Source organism: Aulostomus chinensis, chromosome 4 (genome assembly GCF_037954235.1).
Source record: "Aulostomus chinensis isolate RoL2024-O1b breed Wild chromosome 4, RoL_Achi_v1.0, whole genome shotgun sequence".
NCBI lineage: Eukaryota > Metazoa > Chordata > Actinopteri > Syngnathiformes > Aulostomidae > Aulostomus > Aulostomus chinensis.
This window is the reverse complement of record NC_141323.1, coordinates 32,124,608-32,137,050: the sequence shown is the minus strand read 5'-3', so window position 1 is coordinate 32,137,050 and position 12,443 is coordinate 32,124,608. Positions and strand designations below refer to the sequence as shown.

The 12,443-nt window shown below is 40.9% G+C and overlaps 4 non-coding genes across 4 annotated transcripts; 1 reads left to right on the top strand and 3 right to left on the bottom strand.

Annotated features, from left to right (window-relative positions):
* Positions 1 to 1,086: 1,086 nt before the first annotated feature.
* trnas-gcu (transfer RNA serine (anticodon GCU)) lies at positions 1,087 to 1,168 on the bottom strand. The gene has a single exon. It is a non-coding gene; the product is annotated as a tRNA-Ser (tRNA).
* Positions 1,169 to 4,728: 3,560 nt separating this feature from the next.
* On the top strand, positions 4,729 to 4,801 carry trnaf-gaa (transfer RNA phenylalanine (anticodon GAA)). The gene has a single exon. It is a non-coding gene; the product is annotated as a tRNA-Phe (tRNA).
* A 1,275-nt stretch (positions 4,802 to 6,076) lies between these two features.
* On the bottom strand, positions 6,077 to 6,195 carry LOC147267121 (5S ribosomal RNA). The gene has a single exon (XR_015114132.1). It is a non-coding gene; the product is annotated as a 5S ribosomal RNA (ribosomal RNA).
* Positions 6,196 to 6,505: 310 nt separating this feature from the next.
* On the bottom strand, positions 6,506 to 6,624 carry LOC147267120 (5S ribosomal RNA). Its single transcript, XR_015114895.1, has one exon. It is a non-coding gene; the product is annotated as a 5S ribosomal RNA (ribosomal RNA).
* Between the last annotated feature and the right edge of the window lie 5,819 nt (positions 6,625 to 12,443).

Here is a 12,443-nt window from a genome sequence, read left to right as displayed (position 1 = left end):
TGACAGCTTCTTTCTGCTGCTGCATCTGAGTGGCTATGATGTGAGGTTTTACCTCCCAAGGTTGTCTGGTTCCAGAGGAAATTTGAAAATTCCAGTCCCCAACCTTGGCTGTTCTGAAACTCTTCTCCTGAATCACTCCTGAGCTGCAGCAAGAAAAAATACCAGTGCCCAACCAGATCAACTTCATGGCTGCTAACAGCCTCAGACACTTGATTTCCATCAATCTGGAGCCAAGAAGGCCCTCACCTGTGGTTCTCCTCCAGGAGGGTCCAGGTTCTGCCATTGTGGCTCCTTGTGCCACTGCCAGAGAGTCTCAGCTGCACACTGCACAACATTTCAAGAGGAGATTTACATTCCTTCAAATGTCCTGACATCTTCTTCCAATGGTTCTGTTCTATCTTTATATTTTAAAATCAATCACACAATGAAAGCTGCCACAGCTGGTTTAAGTGAGAGAACACACTAAGAGATTTGAAACCAGTAAAATATGCTTTTCTGTGTGCAAACTAGTGAGGGGCATGGAAGGATATTTTACCACCAATACAGAACCCAAACTTTAGTCATGTGATGAGATGGCGACTGTGAAGAGTGATTATGAAGTTAATGGACAAAATGTGAATTGAAAGTAAATACATTAAAAAATACTAAATAAACAAATAAATAAAAGAAGGAGCACAAATGACATTTTTCTGCACAAATTTACTGGTATTAGACTGCATTTTTGGTTCATGAGTAGATGAAAGAGTATCACATATATATTATATACATGTGATACATGCACGTGGCTTTGGACGAAAGCTTATAGAAATTGTAGAATTATTTAAATGTACCAAGTGGACTGTTTCAGGTTTCTTGAAGATGCTTCAGCTCTCATCCAAGAGGTGTCTTCAGTTTTCTTCACTGATGGGAGGATTTATAGCTCTGTGGGGGCGGGACCTTCTACAGAGGTGATTGACACATGTGAGCTCTGGGTGTCAGAGTTGTTTTGGTCAGGTTGTGAAAGGGAAGTTGACTCAACTGGTATCTGTGTCAGTTAAAAGCCTCACAGTAATTCCATAATGTAGGAGTAGAAACCAGAGTCGCTCACGACGAGGATGGGATTCGAACCCATGCGTGCAGAGCACAATGGATTAGCAGTCCATCGCCTTAACCACTCGGCCACCTCGTCTGCTGACAGCAACCCTGAGCTTTTAAACACCTGAACTCTTTGGAGCCTATTTTTCAGAAATGGACCCAGCAGGAGCCACTGAACACAACTCTGACATAATCAGGCTTCTTCCCAGCAGCATCGTGCTACAGAAGGCAGAATACAAACCATCGATACATCATCAGAGTGAACACCAGCTGATGTTTACAAGTTTAATTCACCTTTTACTACAAAATGACATCCAAGCTCAGATTCTCTTGTCCTGATTGAACAAGTAAATGTTTAAGAAGATGAGAGTACCAGACTTTTTCATCCAAGGAAACAAGCATCCTATCACTGTCCTATGCAGAGTTTCTTTAAAAAAAAAAAGTGAGACAACCTCAAGATTTTCTGTTTCCTCTTGTTGGATTTTGCCACAGAGAATCAGAGACAATCAAAAGCTTGTTGGACTTTAACGTTGGAGGACTGAACAAGTCATGACATCATCAGTTTTACCTTCACAGGTGCTTCATTTACTTTACTTTCAATTTTACAGAGGTAGAACCTGAAATCAAAGCTGTCTGTCAAAAGAAGTGAAAGCTTCCCAAGCTGTGATGTTCTTGTCTACAAACTGTCTTGTATGGAGCTTCAATCTTTAATAAAAAGAATAAAAAGAAGATAACACTTGTTGTGATTTGGCGGTTTAAAAATAAAACTTACGACTTACATGGAAACTGTCTGGGGGGGGTGGAGCCTCCATCAGGTATGTGTTTGATGTCTGAATTCTGTCTCTGATGTCTGAATTCTGTCTTTGATCTCTGGGTTCTGAGCATTGATCTCCTGCTTCAGTCTTTGATCTCTGACTGATCCTAAACTAATCAAAGGATCACATCAGCATATTGGTTCAGTTTACAGATGGTGATTTTACCTATTTGAAGCCTTATTTTGTGTTTGATGGACATTTTTAAAATCATTAATGACTTTTTGACTGAACATCCTGGACACTGTGGTGCCTGATGAGGAGACAACTTGGGTACAAAGTTGAAGAGGAGGGTTTTTGGAGAGGGGATATTTTTGCAGTGTTCCAAGTCAATAATAACTGTGGAAAAATGTCATCATTTTTCAAAATGTCCTCACGAAGATGGTTTGAAATTCTGTCTCTCCCTCATCCTCAGCTGCTGCAGCACTTTAAAGAAAACCTTTGACTCGTGGATCTAAAAAGATCAGATGTTGTCTCCTCCAGAACATCAACACTTTAACGTTGTTGGCAGGACTCCAACCTGAGCAGGGAGACCCCAATGGATTTCTAGTCCATCGCCTTCACCACTCGGCCACAACAACCACATTCACACACACATTTGTAAAAGATTCACATTTACACAATTCTTTAAAATTGTGTCACAAGCCCATTTGTGTGAGGTCCTATTTTCTCTTTTTCAGCATTCCTTTGTTTCCAGGTCTCTAATAAGTGCAGAATTACAAAGACAAGCAAGCTTGATCCATCCTGGGCAGGTGATATGAGCCATTGACCACTGGCCAGAGACCCTGGCACAGACGTTGGGGATGGATAGAGAGCATTTCTACAATTATATTCTACATTTATAGAATTCTACAATCCTACAATTTCATTGAGCAGACGCTTTTGTCCAAAGCCACTTGCATATTTTTTCGGTGAGTTTGGCTCCTGAGCTCAAGACAGTTGTGACTCATAAAGGACAGCTTCAAATGCAGCTGTGAAGCCTCATTGTCAGCTGGGAGGACCGACAGGTGTCTCCCTCTAGTGGCTCCTCACAGCAACACGAGCCTCATTTCATTCACATGCATCCACCACCTCACGACCAAAGGCCAGTTGGGCCTCCACAGACAGGTGAGTTTCAAGTGTTGGACAAAGGTCTTTAAGATGTTCTTATTAATTCTATAACATCTGAGATTAAAATCTATGGAATTACAACCAACAAGCAGTCAAACACCTGATCAGATGCTCCTTCATGAGGCTGAGAAGAATCAATCTAAACTGGGATGAAGAAAATTAATTGAGAAGAGAAACCTACTGATTGGATGACATGGACCCACCTGATCCATGTCAGCCTTGTTGGAGCAGAAAGAGGTGGATCAGAGGAATCAGTGGATCAAGACTCAGGTGTCAGATGAAGAATCTCTTTATTCACAATTGAGTCAGAGAAATCTTCCAACGTGAACGTGACAGACCATTTTATACCAAAGACAGGCTGTGTGTGTGTGTGTGTGTGTGTGTGTGTGTGTGCGTGTGTCCCTACTGACTGGAAACTGAATAATAACCAGACTTATTTTTGTTATTGACCAAGTCTGGGTGACTCACTAAATTCATAACTGAAGTGATTATTTAATTAATAAACAAGACATTTGTCCAAAAGTCATGATCAAATTCATGTAAAATCTGAGCAACGAGGGTTTGAAAATGTTCAAATGAGCCAAAACAATGTCCTGGGATCCAACCAGGGACCTTTAGATCCACACCAATCTTCCCTGACCTCATAGAAACTGGAACATTTCAACAAATAAATTCAAATTCAACTAAGCAGCAACTCTAGAACAGTCAGAGCACTTGCTAATTCCCCTGTTAGCTCCAGATCAGACAATGCAGGCTCACCTTCACACTTGGTTGTACGACCGTCACCAGTTGAATCTTCTCTGGTTCAACAAACTCTGGGGACTCAAGACACAAATCAGCACCGGTGCAGGTCCAGATCCAGATGTTAGCTGATGGGGACAATGGCTTAAGGGAGCTCCAGGTAGCTGGTTTGAACTGGTCCCTCATCTCTGTGAGTAGAAACCATCTGAGGTGGAGGGTGAAGATCTGCTTTGACCTCCTGATCTCCCAGTAAAGCCAGTATAGATGTTGAGCTTGGAGGAGTTGATGGCCTCCTTCATCTTCTTGTTGGAGATGTTTGCTAAACTCAGCACCACCACAGATCAGAGGAAACTCCACTTGTCAGCTGGACACTGGAGTTTCTAGTGACCTGCAGGATCTTAGTTGTGGTGGCAGCAGGCCTGTTCTAAGAGCTTTGCTCACATTCATGATCAGGCTTCATAATGGTTCTGGACCACTGTGTGATAGGAGCTGATCCTGGGGCAGCAGAAGACAAATATAGAGAAGAAAAGACAAAAGACCGAGAGAAATGAGGGAGAGAATGACAAAAAGATGGGGAACAAGATGAGGGTGAAAGACAAGCAGAGAGAAAGACAGGGGGACAGGGGGATGGAAGACAGACACACAACCAACAACAGCAACAGCAGCAATAATAGTTTTGATATTGTCCTGTTATTGATGTTTTCATGTGAAAGTGGCATATTTAAGATAAAAGACACTGTTAGAACAGAAAGATCCATAAAACCCACCAACCAGAGGTGTGTCTGGTACAGATGTGGAATTATTGGCTCACACAATGTTGAGGCAACTGGGAAGAAGACAAACAAAAGAGGCTTGTTAGATTCAGACATTCATCAAAAATGGTCCTGTCGAACTGTTCAATGTGTCATGACTTCAGAAGCTCAAATCCTCTCTAAGTTCTAGTGAGAGTGGAAGAGATTATAAAATGAGAGAAGCAGGGCCCTCACTCAGAGCTGAAATAGCTCAGTTGGGAGAGCGTTAGACTGAAGATCTAAAGGTCCCTGGTCCGATCCCAGGTTTCAGCAGAGGAACAGCATTGACTTTACTTTCCAGTGGAGGAACTGCAGACATGAAGGAAACGAACATCTTGTCCTGTGCATTCTTATGACATTCAAGACATTTTTGGAGCCTCTTGTTGGATTTTGCCACAGAGAATCAGAACCAATCAAAAGCATGGTGGACTTGAACATGGAGGATTGAACAAGTCAAGAAAGCAGCAGTTTGACCTTCACAGGTGTTTCTTTTCCTGTCTAAATGCTGAAGGAAGAGCCTGAGTAGCTCAGACGGTAGAGCATCAGACTTTTAATCTGAGGGTCCAGGGTTAAAGTCCCTGTTCAGGTGCTATGCTGGTGTTCCAGTGTTTAACAACATGGTACTGGATGAAGTTCATTGTTGAACAAACTGTTATCATCAGAAGTAGAAGTGTTCTCGTCTTGCCACTGTGAGACTGTAGCTGCAGGTCAAATGTGAGATAAAAGTGACTAATAATAATTTCATGTGGCATGCAATTAACGAAAGACCACAAATGACACTGGTCAAGTTAATTTTATTTATATTGCACCAAATCACAACAAAACTTATCTCATGACACTTTACAGGTAGAGCAGGTCCAGTACCAAACTGCTTCAATGAATCTACACCCAACAATTCTCCATCAGCAAGCACATCCTGCAAAAGCGGCGACAAAAACCTTCCTTTTAACAGGCAGGAACATCGAGCAGATCCAGGCTCAATGGGGACGGCCTTCTGCTTTGACCGATTGGGGGGAAAGAGAACAGGAACAAAACAGATAATGGAGGAAGACGGATATGTAGAAGGAAAGAGAGGGACAGAGATAAAGAGAGAGAGAGACTGATGGAAAGACGGTGATGTGAGTAGGTGGAGCTACGGGTGGCAGCTTGAGCCTCTTCAGCTCTGCAGCCTCCTCCAGCAGCACCCAGATCTGGAATGAGAGGAGCCAAAAAGGCTCCAGAAAAGGAGACAAGTTAGTAATACCTATGAGTATAATTAATGTATGACACATATAGGAGGAGAGAGAGGAGTAGAGAGAAGCCCAGTACACTGCATCTGCCATCTTTCTACTTCAAATTAAATAGGTGTCCTGTCAATAAAAGAAAAGAAAGTTGATGTCATCGAGAGAAAAGTACTGCATCTGCCATCTGTCTACTTCAAATTAACCACTGCATGAAATTCCATTCCAAAGCTGCAGAGGGCGCTTCAAGAAAAGGTGTGTGAGGGAAGCTCGCTCATGCTGGTCCCCAAAGACTCAAAGCGGCCCTTTCCTCACAATGAAACAAAAAAGCTTACAGCACCTGGTATTCCCAGGCGGTCTTCCATCCAAGTACTAACCAGGCCCGACCCTGCTAAGCTTCCGAGATCAGACGAGATCGGGCGTGTTCAGAGTGGTATGGCCGTAAGCCCTTGACTCTCAGACACATGGGCTCTATATCCATTTCACTCACTTTACAACCTCAAAAAAAATGTGATGTGCAACAGCCTCACGGTCTTTTTACACACCAAATAGTTGTCCTGTCAATACAAAGAAAAGAATGTTGATGTCATCTAGAGAAAAGTACTGCATCTGCAATCTGTCTACTTAAAATTACACACTGCATGACATTCCATTCGAAAGCTGTGGAGGGCGCTTCAAGAAAAGGTGTGTGAGGGAAGCTCGCTCATGCTGGTCCCCAAACACTCAAAGCTGCCCTTTCCTCACAATGAAACAAAAAAGCTTACAGCACCTGGTATTCCCAGGCGGTCTTCCATCCAAGTACTAACCAGGCCCGACCCTGCTTAGCTTCCACGATCAGACGAGATCGGGCGTGTTCAGAGTGGTATGGCCGTAAGCCCTTGACTCTTACACACATGGGCTCTATATCCATTTCACTCACTTTACAACCTCAGAAAAAAAGTGATGCGCAACAGCCTCAGGGTCTTTTCACACGCCAAATAGGTGTCCTGTCAATAAAAGAAAAGAATGTTGATGTCATCTAGAGAAAAGTACTGCATCTGCCATCTGTCTACTTCAAATTAACCACTGCATGACATTCCATTCCAAAGCTGTGGAGGGCGCTTCAAGAAAAGGTGTGTGAGGGAAGCTCGCTCATGCTGGTCCCCAAACACTCAAAGCTGCCCTTTCCTCACAATGAAACAAAAAAGCTTACAGCACCTGGTATTCCCAGGCGGTCTCCCATCCAAGTACTAACCAGGCCCAACCCTGCTTAGCTTCCGAGATCAGACGAGATCGGGCGTGTTTTTTTTTTTGTCTTTTATTATCAAAAATACATCATACATTTTTACCAACTGTACATTCTTATTTACATGACAAAATTTAACAATTACATAAAAAATAAATTCCTTCAGGAAAGAAATCTTACCAAAAAAAACCCCCACCCTTGATACACCTCGAACTTGATGAAAACACCATCAGAGTTTTTTTTGTTTTTTTTTTGTTTTTTGTTTTTTTTTTTAAATTAAGTTAAATTTAGACAAATAAACCAACACTATGTGCCTACAGCCACTGGAGCAATGCAGGTCATTCCAAAAAAAAAAAATAAAAATTAAAGAGAGACAAAAAAAACTCATGGGACTAAAAAGAACAAATTCCTGTCGTGAAGTGTCACACACACAAATTTTTTTTTTTTAATGAAATTTTATCAAAATGAAATGTTAAACACACCAAAAACATAAACCACCCAATTTGCTCACCCCTTTATTAAATTTGAAAAATACTTTGCTTTATAAAAAAAAAGAGACTACTTAGCTGGGAATTTGAAGAGAAAACATACCATTGTCAATCTTGTTTATTTCAATTTTGCCATTTGCTATGTTGAAAAATGTGTTTTTCCTGCAGAAAGTGTTTTCAAAAATATCCTTGTCCATGTCATGTAAGATTTGTAGGTGCGTCAAGAGTGTTGTGTAAAAAAACCCAAATATGTTTATTTTCTTCTTTTCATAGAGAGCGTAGTTTCTAGTTGTCCATATTGATTTTTTTGCAAAAGTGAGTATGGTATTTATGAGAGTCCTGTTCTGATCCTTTTGTTTCAGTGTTGTACCAAAGAGAAGAGTCCATGTCCATAGTGTTTCATCTGTCAAACTGAAATTGCAGTGCTCTTGCAGTAGCATCCTTATGAAATTCCTGAATTTATCCGATTCCTTGCAGTTGATGAATAGATGCTCCTGGTCTTCCGGTTCTTTATTGCAGATTTGGCATGTCCTACTGTAGTTTTCCTTATTAATCTGGTGTAATTTGATTCCTGTGAAAATTCTCCTGTGTCTGATATTGAATTCTAGCTTGAAAGTATTGCTGTCCATGTAAGGTATGTTAAGGTTTTGCCAGATTTTTCCTATCGGTATTCCCTTGAATAATTGTGCCCAGTGTTTTTCTGCTTTTGGAGTGCGTTTCATTGAGTTAATCCCTATGGTGTACCAGTCCTTTGTTTTCACCTGTGACAGCTCTTTCCCTGTGTACTGTGTGACAAGCTCAAGCGGTGGGAGTTCGGGGTCTGCTCTCGATTTGTCCGTGATGATTAAGTTTCTCCACAGTGAGGTTATGTTTCTGTTGATTTTGTTACCTAGTCCATTTAGGTAATCCTTTCTGCACGGTGTCCCTGTTTTTTTGAGTTGGGTTGTGACTTTCCTGAGACTGAACAGACCCCTTTCCCCCACCACTTGACCGACCCTTGTTATATTATGTTGCTGAAGTGCCCTGCATTTAAGTGTCCTACCATTGTGTGTGAAAAAGGTGCTTTCGAGAAAAGGTAACTGCAGCACATGACTTTTCTGACTGCACTTAGGCCTGAGGTGGGGCAGGAATTTGCCCCATGCCTCTAGCACCTCCTGGTAGAACATCGGTAGCGAGCCATGGCTTTTCCCAGGAAGGAGGTGATAAAGAGGGAGTTTCTCCCCCTCCCCGTACTCAGCCAGGTAGCCCGCCATTGTGTCCTCCCAGGGGTACTGCCTGTTCGAATCGAGAAAATTTCTAACTAATTTGGCCCTGAGTGCATCTTTTTTTGCACTGATGTCAATTAGTCCTAATCCCCCCTCCCTTTTATTAGCAATTATCACCCGATGAGCGATCGAATTTCCCTTTCCCCTCCAAAGGAAGGAGGAGATCGCTTCATTTAGCGAATTTAGTGCCCACTGCGGTAGCTCACAGGCCCCCAAAACATGATTAATTTTTGACAGTATTAAGGCATTGATGACAATTACCTTTCCTCTCAGGCTTAAACCCCTACTTCTCCATAAATTAAGTGTATTTTCTACCTTTTTTACAAGTTCTCTCCACCCTAAGTCCCTGGCTTCCCCTTCATTTTTACCAATGTATACACCCAGTATTTTCCTGTATTCTTTAGTGCTAAAACCCCAATTATTTTTTAAACTATTTTTACCGAATTCCATCATTTCTGACTTATTTCTGTTAACCTTAGCTCCTGATGCTTTTTCATATCTTTCTAGATGTTTTATAATATAATTTAAATTTTCTTCATTTTTAAACATTATATTGATATCATCCGCAAATTGTGCTATTTTAACGACTTTGTCTCTATAAGTTTTTATACCTATAATATTCTTATCATTCATTATACTTAAAGCTAGTGGCTCAGCAACAATACTGTATAAAAGAGCCGAAAGCGGGCATCCTTGCCTTACCGATCTTTTTAATTTGATCTTTTCTGTTAGTTGTCCATTTATCTTTATTTGACTGTATGCGTTATCATATAATAATTTAATCCATCTAATAAAGCCTTCACCGTATCCAAATCTTTTTAAAGTTTTATATAAGAAAAGATGTTCTACTCTGTCGAATGCTTTCTCCAAATCAATTCCGAGCAGATACCCCCCCTGTGCTGCCATTGTCCTGACGGTATCCTTTATTGTAAGGATCGTATCTATGATGTCTCTATCTGGTATGCCGTATGCCTGTGTATTACCAATAATGGTTCCTATTGTAAGTTTAAGCCTGTTTGCCAGTGTTTTGGTCAGTATCTTGTAATCTGTATTGAGTAAACTTATTGGTCTATAGTTTGTTATATCCTGTTTTGAACCTTTATTTTTGTAGATAAGTGAAATTATTCCTGCAGTGAATGTATTGGATGTTCTCTGTTCCCGTTCCATTGAGTGGTACAATGACAGCAACAGGGGAGCTATCTGCTCTTTGAAACAAATATAAAATTCTGCTGTTAAACCATCTACCCCTGGACTTTTGTTTTTATTTAAGCTATCTATTGCCGTCTTTATCTCATTAATAGTAATTTGTGCATCAGACCATTCCTTATCCTCCACTGAAATACTAGTTTGGATATTTGATAACAACTTGTCTACCTCTTCGCTATTGCTATATCCATTATCAAATAATTCTTTATAAAACTCTGTAGTTACTCTTAGTATATTTTCTTGATCGTCATATTCTTTTCCAGTTATATCGTTGATTTTTTCTATTATAGTTTTGTTTTGTTTTTGCTTTTCGAGCCCCAAAAAATATGCGGTGCATTTTTCTCCTTCTACTGAATTTTTAACTCTGCTTCTTATCATTGCACCTCTGCATTTTATTTTTTCTATGTTTCCTAGTTTTGCTTTATATAATTCATAGTTTTCTGTGTTTCTGTTAGGTTCTTTATCAAATAATGCTATTTCATGATTGATTAATTTTCTTAGTCGATTTTCTTCCAGCTCCTCTCTCCACTTTTTCTCTTTACTATAATTTATACTACTTCTTTTAATTCTTTGCTTTAGAATTTCCCACTTTTCTATAAAATTATTTTCTATTTTCATTTCAATTTTTGCATAATCAAGCAGTTTTGTGATTTTTTTAACGTAAGTTGAATCTGCCAGGAGGCTGGAGTTGAGGCACCAGGTACCTCCCCCCCTGAAACCTCCTGCAGCACCCAAGTAACACTCAATTGTTGCGTGATCACTCCATGCGTGATAATTATATTGTATTTTATTGATCTGTTTTGTTGCTTCAGGGGCCGCTAGACATAAATCTATTCTGGCTTGTTTCATTTTTCCCTGCACAACCTGTCTTCTGGAGTACTCTTTCTTGAATGGGTTGTGAATTCTCCATACATCTGTCAAATTGTGAATATTCATTAAATTATATAGCTCAGTTCTGCTTGTGTCATTCTTGTATACATTGTTAATTGATATATCATCCTTAGTTAATGCGATATTGAAATCTCCTATTATTATGGTTCTATGATCTATCCATCTGCTTATACTATTTAGAAACATTTTCCTTTCCTTTTCACAGTTACTGGCATATATGTTAACAATTCTGTATGTTCTATTGTTTATGCAAACATCTATAATAAGTATTCTACCTTTCTTGTCATGATATATTAACTTGCTATTGGTACTTATAGTCTTTTTTACTAAAATAGCTACGCCACAAGATTTACTTGTGCCGTTGCTAAAAAAGACATCTCCTTCCCACATTTTGCTTGCTGCCGCCACGCTATCCCCTTCCCACCTTGTCTCCTGTAAGCAGAGAATGTCACACTTGCTTTTAAGTAAAATGGCGGTCATCCTGCCATAAGTGCGGAGTCCATTGACATTAAGGGAGTGCAGCAGAAACATGGTCAGACCAAAAAAAACCTTTAAACAGCCAATTTTCCCTCAAGATTTTTTACCTCTCCCTCCTTCTTTCTTCTGTTTTTTCTTCATCGCAGCATCTTTTATTGAGGTGTGCTTTTTCCGAATATTTTTGATTGTGGAAAAGTCCATTTCCGAGTCACTGTTTGATCTACTCTGAGGAGGGAAGGTGGAGGGCACATTTAAGGTAGGTACCCTGGTGGATGTGGCTGCCGCCGGCTGCAATTCTCTTGGGGTATCCCCCACCTCCATTGATTCCAGGAGTTGAGAAGGCTCCGGCTCCTTTTCGGACCCGTTTCCTCCTCCATCCTTTCCTCTCTGCTGTGGGCCTGAGTCAGTGCTCATGTCATTCAGACTTGAACCAAGCCTTGTGCCTGGGCTCTGCACCACTTTAGGAGGGCTCTGGGTTCTCTGAGGGGCGTAACCCTCACCAGCAGCCTGCTTGGCGGCGCCACTACCCACCTCGTCATCTTCCTCCTCATCCTCCGTTCCTCCCTCACTTAAACCTTCCATCTCACTGTACAGCTCCTCAGATCCAGATTCCACCACAATATCCTCATCACTATAATTACAATTACATTCATCAATTTTGTTCCAACACACCTCACATTTCTGTATCTTATTAGGTTTCCTGTTGCACTCCCTTGCATAATGCCCCTGGACACCACACTTATGGCAGGAGAACTCAGGACAGTCCCTTAGGATGTGCCCCGGCTGGAGGCACATCCTACACACCCTAGCCTGCCTATCATGTATGACCCTGAAATATTCCGGTCCTATTGCTGTGTCAAACCGTGCTGAATAAGGCAGAGATTGGACCTTGTCTGTAAATTTTACTTTGAGAAACCGCGTCCCATCAGCAATTTGCGTACCCGGCCACATCCTCCTCCTCATAGTTGATGCAGCTGAGACTCCCCACCCTTCTAGCTTTTGTAAAATTTCCTCATCTCTGATGTAAGCTGGTAAGCTTAAAAAAGAAACCATGAGTTCATCATTACACAGATCTTTGACATGCACTGTGTTGTCCCCAATTTTGAAACCATCTAGGATTCTCTCTTTCCCTTTGATGTGTGA